This window comes from Sitophilus oryzae, unplaced genomic scaffold (assembly GCF_002938485.1).
Source record: "Sitophilus oryzae breed Bouriz unplaced genomic scaffold, Soryzae_2.0 scaffold_1442_pilon_pilon, whole genome shotgun sequence".
NCBI classification, from domain to species: domain Eukaryota; kingdom Metazoa; phylum Arthropoda; class Insecta; order Coleoptera; family Curculionidae; genus Sitophilus; species Sitophilus oryzae.
In genome coordinates this window covers 5855789-5867228 of record NW_022146107.1, presented here as the reverse complement: position 1 = coordinate 5867228, position 11440 = coordinate 5855789, and positions in this window count along the sequence as shown.

Here is an 11440-nt window from a genome sequence, read left to right as displayed (position 1 = left end):
ATGTAATTCTAATAAAAATACCGTATGATCGAAAAAAAACGGTTAGGTTAGGTTAGTTGTCCCATATAATTTTACATATAAAATGACAGCGATCTTCATTTCATAGCCATCGCTGACGCCGTTTTTATTCGATCATACGGTAGATAAGTTATAATAACATAACTATTTAATAACACAAACGTCAGATACGCCTGCGAAGTACGTAAGTCAAACTGTCGTGTGTTAATTATTTTGACAAGTATTAAATAAATGCGAAAATGCAAGAAAACTATACAGGGTGTTTCAAAAAACATGCGCCATTTTTCGTGGGGAGATTCCTCACAGAAAAATAAGATTTATTTTTCATATCAACATAGGTCCGATTCTGCTTTGTTTCGTAGCTACAGGGTGTTGAAATCTTAATAATATTTCGATTTATTATAATTTTCTCCCAAGTAGTTTTTGTGATTCGAATAAAATTTTGAGGGTAAAAGTTACTATAAGTGCTGCATATTTTAATGCCAAAAAAGTGTCGATAAATTTATCAGGGAGGTGCATATGGGTTATCACTAGAATATTTAAAAAAAAAACACGTACGCCACTGACTTTTTTCTTTTGATATCAAAATTCTGTAGGCCGTTTAATGCCAATTAAAAGTTATCTCTTGATATTTTGTCGAATTCGGCCTCCTTGATGAGATAAACCCAATTTTATTAATCACAATTAATAAAATAAAATTAATAAATCATATATTTTACCTAATTTATTATTAAATATTATTACTATTAAGTAGTTATTATTACTATTAGTCCAACCTACCGCAACTTCAAATAAAAAAATAATGGTATTTAAGATAATTACAAAAAACCTATTTTGGCCAAATTTCACTGCCCAATTACGTCACTATTGATCACAGTCTCACAATCCAAATTTGGCCGATTAAACAGTCCTGAATAGTTTACAGTTTTAAAACAAAATTAACCGGTCTAATTTGTCCATAAAATCGTTAGTTTCGCGGCATCAATTTTGACGTCACTGCAATCAAATCCTTGCTGACATGAGATGAAACGAAATGGGAGATGAATATATTGACGTATACAAGTGGAAGTGAGACTCGTATTAAAGCTTTAAAATTTGACGAATGTACGTCTTATTGGATAATTTTAATTTATTGTTCATGGATGGCTATTATTGATGGTTACACAATTCTATACATTTTTATGGTCAAGTTCTGCACAATCAAAAATTTTCTTGTGACAACCCTGACTGTAGGTATTTCCCAAGTATTTCCGCTGGTAAGTGTCGCCATATTGAAAACATTTTTAATCGGGGATTGTTATTGCCAAACATTGGTGTCCAGAAAAGCTTTATTCTAGATATTCTAATTTTTAATAAACTTCTGTATACTACAGAAAATTTCAAAATGAGGAAAGATGAAAAAAAAAACTAATTCCTGAATACCTAATTTCGTTTATTCTAATTTATGATATTTCGTTAACGAATGAGATAAACAATGTAAACGATATAATAACGAATTAGTTCCCCTTATTCAGCATTAAACTGTGATTTTTCTTCTTGAGTTCTTCTCTTAAAAATTATGTGATTCTTCATAAGTCTTGAAAGAGGGGTTATCTGAGAATATTCTTATAGTCACAGCCAGAGGTGCAACTAGGGGGGGCGGGGCAGGGGGGGCTTAGCCCCCCCAGATGACCAGTGCGTGTCGTATAAAATTGGTTTTAACCTCACATGAATCTTATCTTATAGTGACCTAAGCCCCCCCCCCCCAAAAGACTTGAGCCCCCCTAAAAGTATATGTCTAGTTGCGCCCCTGGTCACAGCACTGAATTTTTGACGTAAAATATGTATAATATAATAATATATAAATAAAAAAACGTACTTCATTGCATTCTCTTTTTGTGTGTTGGTATTTCGTATTATTTAATATTTATTTATTTTGGAAAAATGTAATAGTAACAGTTTTTGCAGCTTTAGCAATATAAAGAATTAAATTTGATAAAGGTTAAAAACAAATTAAATTTTATTGATAAATGAAATAAATCCAAGAAATAATTTGAAATCGTCAATAAAAAAAAGTCCAATGGGCATCGGCAATAGGTTTGTTAGGGGTACTAAATCCAGAAATTATGCTAAAATAGTAGGGAGCCCAAGCGGGGATTTTGGGATATATATTTAAGCGCGGCAGAATAACATAAGAGGAACTTTGCACCCTGTTAAGTACTCCAATCCAAACATGAACCTTTTATGCAGGATTGCGTATAGGGCAGCCGATCAGAGTTAAAAAATTGATCGTTAGAAAAACTCGAACGCTAATTACATGCAGTATAAGTGTACATTTTTTAATAATATGAGGAATCACGGGAATAACATAATCTGCCGATTCCTACAAGCCGAAGTAGATAAAATCATCAATAAAGTGTGGTGCTAAGAATTACGTATTTCTAAAAAATCTGCCATGTGTTTTACTGACGTCCAAATCGCCAATCTTTTGAATAGAAGCTTCTTTAGGGTTCACTTAAGGCATATTAAGTCTATATGTATCGTCGCCTATATCTGTAATGTGTTGGAATTGAACGTCTAAAAAGTCAGAGACCACTAGATAACCGGTCCATGTATATTTCAAATAAGTCTTTCTGTTAGGCAGACACTGGCGCAACAGCGCAACTCCAAAATTCCGAATATCGATTAGCCGTTTACTCTGAGGATTAGCCAATGTCGAACGGGAGCGCAAACGAAAGCCGTACGAAGTTGGACGAAGCCGTACGAATGAACAGCTGATGCTAGTGTCTAGTTACTTATTGGTCTAGTTATTCGATCAAAAATCCACGCTTGCGCACTACGCTTGAGCACGCCCAACTGAGCGACTTATGCCAAATTCCTTCAGAAGTTTAAACAACCCATTATACCGCCTCGGCTTCACAGAGTACAGTTTGAAGTCGATATTATGACTTAACGTCCCTTTTGATTATCTAACGGGCTCGTATAATGTTTTTCTTTTCTAATTTTCTACCTCTTTGTATGGCCACCCTAACCATGCATATTGTCAGATTAATATCCCTCCGTTACCAGAAGCACGTGTGGACCGCACGTACTATTATTAAGTGGAACGCCCAAGTATTTATTTGTGACTTTTTTTCATACTTATGAAAACCTGTACACGCTCCCTTTACATTGATAGAGCTACACGCTCCCTTTACATATATACAAACTAATAAACTTATAATTAATTAATTTACTTATGCTTCAAAATACGTTAATTTATCGTTACCGTAAAATAACGTAAAATATTATACAGCGGTAAAACTGTGAAATGGTAACCTGCAGGCCTGCTGTAGGGTTCTGAACTAGGTCAAATAATGAATACGCGGCTAATGACATGATGATCATAATAATACGGTTATTAATTTTTTTTATGGATAAGAATTATTTACCTATTAAAAATTCACATTTTTTGTCATAAGTAAAACATCAATCGTAAATCAAATATAAAGGATTTGTTGAATATTTAAAACCCCTGGTTTTTTTATGTAAAAATAAGACATGAGTGGTATACGAATATGCAACTTTAACACATTCCAAATTTTATGAAAGAACATAGGTTAATGAATACGAAATACCATAATTATAAAGGGTGGGTCTTAAATAAGTGCAAATATTTTAGGGGTAGTATATTTCGACCCCAGAGACAGTCTATGAGGTTTCTTTCGCGAAAAAAAAATTTTGTTCTAATACAGGAAATTTAATAAATTTTGTGTTTATTTATCTATATTGAGAGTGGGATAATTTAAAAAATCGCATATTTTTTATATGTCAAGAAAAGTATAGTAGTATATAATACAATCATTCTGCATTCTGCCACATTTTTTCTATGCATGCTCCTTACGACAATTATAAGCTCCAAATGCAACAGAACAAAGTTATGAGAATTTTGTTAAAAAAATTGTACTAGAGGTACCTCTATTGAGGATATGTTGAAATCATTAAATTGGCTGAGTAGTGATGAGCGAAGCTGGTCTTGGTCTTGGTCTTGCATTTTTGCAAGAACAACAACAAGACCAAGACGAACGTTAAACCTTGCGGTCTTGCGTTTTTCTGTACATTTTTTATTAACTCGTATATTAACCATTTTAGAACGAGCAAATCTACATAATATAAAATGTTAATGTTTATCTGTGTCATCTCTACTGAAGTAACGAATTGCTCTAGAAAGTTGCTTTTTTTTACTAAAAGATAGCTAATTGGCTCTTCTAAAAACTGTCGTCGCCGGATTTTTTGTTTTTCATTTAATTAAAAAAAAGTATTTTTTCCCTGATGTCGTGGCGGATGCGCCATGCTTCAACTATCTACATATATAAAATGCTAATATTTATCTGTGTCGTCTCTACTGAAGTAACGACTTGCTCTAGAAAGTTGCTTCTTTTACTAAAATATAGCTAATTGGCTCTTCTAAAAACTGTCGTCGCCGGATTTTTTGTTTTTCATTTAATTAAAAAAAAAAGTATTTTTTCCCTGATGTCGTGGCGGATGCGCCAGGCTTCAACTATCTACATATATAAAATGCTAATGTTTATCTGTGTCGTCTCTACTGAAGTAACGACATGCTCTAGAAAGTTGCTTCTTTTACTAAAATATAGCTAATTGGCTCTTCTAAAAAATGTCGTCGCCGGATTTTTTGTTTTTCATTTCATTAAAAAAAAATACTTTTTATTTTTTTCCTGATGTCGTGGCGGATGCGCCAGGCTTCAACTAGTTATTTTATAAAGTATCTATTTCTCCCAAAATGTTAATAATAAAAATGTTTTTCCTCTTCGGTTCTCGGACAAAAATTCATTTAGAAGTTTGCAAAAATTAACTCACAATATTATACTAATTTATTTTTAGACCTCTTTATATCATTTCATATGTGACGCAAGAACTGCTTTTAATGTTTTTTATAGACAGTGTTATTTAATTTCTAGTAATAATTACCGAAAAATATTATTTTTATTGAAATTTCCTTCTTATACTATATGTCTGTGTCTTTCTAAATCTGCGACATGTTACCAGAGATTGGAAGAACAACTTTTCGTTACTGTTATAACCACCTAGGGGCACCTGCCTTGTTGTCCAACTGTTAAAACACGCTCGTGATTGTGTATATACGCGATATCGATACTGTGGAATGTTGTTGAACATTAGAACCACTTTTAATTGAATATAAAGTCTTTCTTCGGTTTCTACTACAATCAGAGCTGCAAGCTCACAAAAGGACAGAGTCAGAATTTTCATATTCAGTGGCATTTATTTTTTCAAGCGGCAGCCCGGCAACAGATTAAAAACACTGACACTCCCCCGATAGCGCAAAAAAAGTTATTTTCGGAACCGTTTGATTCGTCGTATTACCCCCTTCCCCATTGTAAGATATTCCATTTAAAAAAATATATTTATGATATGTCTGCCATCACGTTTTTTTGAATGACCCTGTATATATACAATAAATTAATTGTGTACCTTAACATTGCCTAAAACTTTTCTATTTAATATTTGTTTGTAAATCTCAAAACAAATGAGATAATGAACATTACTCCATAACCCTGTACCAAGTACTACAAAATTTAATTTTTTATAAGTTGTGTTCTATGTTCTTGATGCTTACGTTTTTTTAGTGTTATTGTTTGCAGTTATTCTGCAAATAAATAGGTTTATTTAAAGTGGTTTTATTCTTATCTGTACCTACAATAAATTGATAATAGGTATATGGATATGTACTTAATAAGAAAATCGGTAAGCGGTTATACATGAAAATTAATACCAATGACTAAAGAATCCAAGGACAAATAACACCCGAGAGCAAATTGTGACGCTGTCACCAAACAGTGCCGTGGCACATATTTTTCTTAACCTAGCTGTTTGAAGCAACATTTATATTTTTTGATAATTTTTTGACTACGCCTATGGTGTATCATCCTAATTAATTACGAAAAAAACGTATTAAAATGTTAACAAAAGGTACAAAACTAGTATCGACGTATAGCACATAGCAAGTACATATAGATATTAATTGAAATTGAAGAATAACTATCGAATTCAATAAGAAAACGCTAAAAAGTTGGAGTGGACTGTTTATTTACCTATGAAATGTAACTCCTGGCTCTTTCTTATCGCTGCTGCTTTTACACTTGAAAGCTGAACAACTAATCACCATTGTAATAAAGTTTATACAAAGTTTACTACACACAAACTATTAAAAATCGCTAAAATTGTCGCTGGTGACCAAATGATGACTCATTGTTTGCCACCAAAACAAAAAAAAAAAGTCACAAATTCTGCTGCAGCCCATTAGGGGCGTTACATGTACTTATATTCTTTAGTCATTGATTAATACCGTATGATCGAATAAAAACGGCATCAGCGATGGCTATGAAATGACAATCGATGACACTTCCCATATAAATTTACATATAAAATGACAGCGATCTTCATTTCATCGCTGACGCCGTTTTTATTCGATCATACGGTACAATATGATTGAAAAAAAAACGGCGTCAGTGATGGGTATGAAATGATTGGTGTCATCATTTTATACATATATGTAAAATGATAATATGGAGAATGTCATCGATCACCATTTTCAAGTCATCTGGACGCCGTTTATTTCGATCATACGGTATTATCATTTAAAATTTAGATACTTAACGAATTAGAGGAAATATCTGACAATGCAGCTTTAAATTGATAAAGATTGTTTCTATATTTTTTCCCATGGTTCTGATAAGAAAAAACCGTAAATCAAAAGTAAATTGCCGTTTACCTGTGTAGTGTAACAACCCAAATTCGTCAACAAAGTTGAAGAGGTAATATTTTGGCCAACTGTATAACAAACAATTTAAATGAAAGAAAAGAAACCTACGTTGTGATAAATATTTTTTTATTGTGATTACCTCGGATGCGCCTCGACAGAAGCAATATTTTGGGAAATTTGAGGAGAATATGTCATGTAAATAAAACGCTAAATTTGTAAATAGCCCTACTTATTTTATTAAATAAAATGAAAGGAGTACCGTACTCTGCCTGGAATTCACATGTAAAAGAGTACGGCAGAGAAAACCATGATCACTATTCCAGAGAATCTAACTATGCTGTTCTGAACTTAACTCTTGAATAAAAGAGAAATAATAATATAGAAACTGTCCTCATACATAGGTTTATAGTCATTCAAAACATGCCACATTCAAAACATGCCATATTTATATCATTCAAAACTGAAGAGTTTTTTGTTAGTTTAACGGGTCCCCACCCGTAGGTACGCAGGGAGAGTCCCTTGTTGCGGAATCGACGCGAAAGTTGAAGGTTTGGTGCCAATATCTTTAGAAATTATATTTATTAGAATCTTTATAGATTATTCTATTTATTGTTTTTGGTTGCCCTTTTTGCGAGCTAAGATTTTGCGAGCTAAGCCCATGCACGGTCGAAAATTGTTAGTACACTCAACAAGGCCCTTATTCTCACAAACCACAAACATCGGCACGAAGGAATAGTAAACCATTTTATTTAGATTACTTTTAAACTGAAATTATTTACAGCATAAATAGATTCCATTAAATGCATACACATGTATATATTATCTTTGTCAGATCAAATGAATAAGGAAAAGCTTTAGAACAGAATTATAACAAGAAAACAAAATAATATGATTTAGTTAACATTAGTTAAATAATGAGAAAACATTTACTTACCAATAACATTCTTTGTCACAAAACTTAAGAACCAAAATAATATCAATGCGTCTCGAAAGGTAGTCTAAAAGTCCCTCTTCCTAGTTTGCGAATAATATTTTAAAAATCAATAATTTTATTTATGTATACAGAGTGTCTTAAAACTGAATGTTTTGAATTTAAAGAAATATGTCTATTTTTAAATAGGTGGTTCATCTCACCTGTAAAATAAAAAAAAATCGGCAAATTTGCAATCCCTATTGGAAATATGCATTTTAGAAGTAGGCGGAAGATAGTGTTTCTAAAAAATCATACTGAAATAATTCTTACTAACACGTGAAAGTCAAACAAGTTTGTAACAATATAGTTTAAACACATTATCACAAGATGAACGATTATATCATTGTTTTTATATTACCACTATCAGATCACTATCCAAGATGTGAAGCTATATTTACTGGAGATTGCGGCCAAAAATACGAACTTATGATGTACTTTATTAATTCTAATGTACCTATGTGTAGCATTTTTGAATTTAAGAATATAGTTTCCTCTGTGCGTAATTCTGCGTTGTACGTATTCACTAGATGTGTTACAAAATTAGAAAAACAACGAATGTCAACAACGGTGCTCGTGTCGCTAACCCAATCACTCATCGCAGCTTGTCGATTTATAGGTGACACTTGCTTTAGTTTTTGAAACGTAGTTAAATAATGTAAACTTTGAAGTTAAAAATGGGTTTTAATGGCCTATTTAAATCCATTTATTTAAGATGAATACCATTAGCTAAAATATTATTTTCAAGCTGTGTAGAAATGTATAAAATAATAATTATTTTAAGTAAAACAAAACATACTTAAAACCAATAAAAGTCAATTTTCTACATTGTACAAATACCATATATGATCGAAAAAAAGGCGTCCAATTGGCTTGGAAATTATGTGATCGTTGACATTCCCCATATAATTTTACACACAAAGTAACAGTGATTTTTATTTCCAAGCCATCTCTTATTTTTTTCGACAATATGGTACACGTTAACAAAGTTTTATTATACCATGCGACAAAAACGACATCAAAAACGGCTGGGAATGATAATGTCCATGATAATTTTGTCGAGATAAAGCCCTAGACATCATTAGTTGGTCCGTACTCTTCTATACGTTTTAATTGATTGTTATTATTGTTATTTATGTGTTTTTTTTTATGATTTTTTTTTTTTTTTTTTTTTTGATGTTTACTGACAGTTGGCCTTAAGAAGATTGTAATTTATTTTTATATTGAGTAAAAATAATATTTAAATGGTGTAGTTACTTCATCACTGAGTGCGCCAAAACGACAACCATTCACGCCATGCCATACCCTGGGGTACGACGTACGACTGATATCGGAGATGGAGAACTATAGCCTCTGTGAAGCCGTGTCAGAGACTGGCTTTTGTCAAAGACCTGACACTGTATGATAAGTTATAACAAGTTATAAATAGGGTTCAAAACTGGGAAATCCCGGTACCGAAAGTACCGGGACTCGAGATATTCCTGGTTCTTTCGGTACTTTCGGGACCCGGTAATAATAATTGAAAACATATATTTTGTTACGGGCAAAAGACTTTTGATACTTTCGGGATCGAAATCAAACTCTTCTAAATAAGTAGTGATGCTATCTCTTACTGTTCTTACTTCTGTTCTTAAGTTATTTTGAAGTTTCTATAATGTTTATTAGCAATTATTGAAGTTTAAATATGTTGTTTTATTATTTAGTATAATATTCCTCAATGTATTAGTTATATTTTTTTGTGTTATGCTTTAATCGGCATTTGCATCTTTAATTGAAAATGTTAAGTTTTTTTTCCAATTTAGTTAAGCTGGTTTCGAGGTTGGTTGATGTTGTTTTAAATGTAATTTTTAAGCTATCTATGTGTTTTCTTTTTTTTTGCCTGTGTTCATTATTTGTGTTCATGTTTACTTTCTCATGATTTAATAATTTGCTAATTGACGAACTCCACAATCGTTATATTTTATCGAAAATATTTTATAACGGTTCTGGAAACTCTATTAATACTACCAATTAGGGTTCAGATCTTTTTAGCCATCACAGAACCGGGCCTCGGTAACAATAATTAAAAAAAAAATTGTTACGTGAGAAAGTCCTTTGATACTTTCTAGTGGTCCAAATCAAACTCTTCTAAATAAGTAATGATGCTATTTCTTATAGTTCTTGCTTCTTTTCTCTTTTGAAGTTCCTATAATATTTATTATCTTATGTTTTAATAGATATTTGCATATTTCAATTCAATATTTTAGGACTTTTGCCTCAAATTCAGTTATGCTGGTTTATGTTGTTTGATGTGAAATTTAAGATACCTATATGTATATTTTTTTCTTTACTTGTGTTCATGTTTGTGATTTCATGACTGATTTTTTTCATGACTGATTACTTAATAATTTGATATTATTTTCATTGAAAATCTCAATTTTTTATCCATTTTACTTTCAAAAACCATCCCTTGCTTTCTTATTGATGAACTGTACTACCATTGAACAAAAATTAGTCGAAAGTACCGAAAAAAACGGAATATCCTGCTTCCTAAGAAGCGAGGTGCCAAAATTCCCGGTTCCGAAAAACAGCTCCGGTTCCGGAAACCCTAGTTATAACTCAAGAAAGGGGGACACACAATAGATCTATAAGTTCGCCGGTGTTTAACTCCCCTTCCAAACATTCTACATTCTAGTTTAAAATTCGAAAAAAAATAGAAATTTTTATTTTTTCCAAGGAAATCTTTGGAAAAAATGAGTCGTGTTTCTTTAAAGAGTTTTCTAGTTCTCTTATAAATGAAATTTCTGAAAAAATCATATTTTAACATTGCAAATGAAAACAAAATTAGAAATTTTCACTGTCAATTTTCTGTTAAGGAAGAAATCAGTCCATTTTATTACCTACAGATGGAATTGAATGAAATTAATCTGTCCATTTTATTTTTATTAATATTGTGATTATGTGATTATATATTTTTTATATTGTGATCGATATTACCCACCGTGATGGGATAAAGCACTTAACAGTTGACAACACTGTTTTTGTTGAGTACCCTATTATTTTTTAGTTTGTGCGGAGTATTTTTAATATAACCCATATAACCTCTTTATAAAATATACTTCTTTTAATTAACTAATAGATGTTATCTTCAAATATTGACTTTAATATAACTAATTTTTATAAATGTAAATATGGATAATGTTAATCCTTCGACATTTATTTGGCAACCGTTCAAAGTGTTTCTTGCGCCAGAAAATTAATTAATTGCATATAAAAGTGGATATTTATAAATTGTTTGTAATACATGCACATAATTACTATTTTTATAATAAACATTGATTATTATAAACTTTATAACATGATCTTATTTTTAGTTTTTTTTATTGAGTCATTAGTGCTCGCTACGGCAGAAATCAGAACTTTCCGCCTCTGTATTTCATATTTCACGCAGTCCCGATTACAGTTAATGTTGATCGCACTGAAAAAAATAATTTTGTGACAATTTCAACTGACAATAAAATAAAACACTATAAATTAGATAATAAAATTGAAAAAAATTTGACATAAAAAGGAGAGCGTAATTACGTGTTTTTTTTTGGTACAATAATTGCTCTTTGTTTGCTCACTTGTTCCGTCGAACTGCCTGAATCCATTTTTGCTTTTGATCAAATAGATATGAGACAGCTGGGAAGCTATAAAATGTTGTTCCGGGA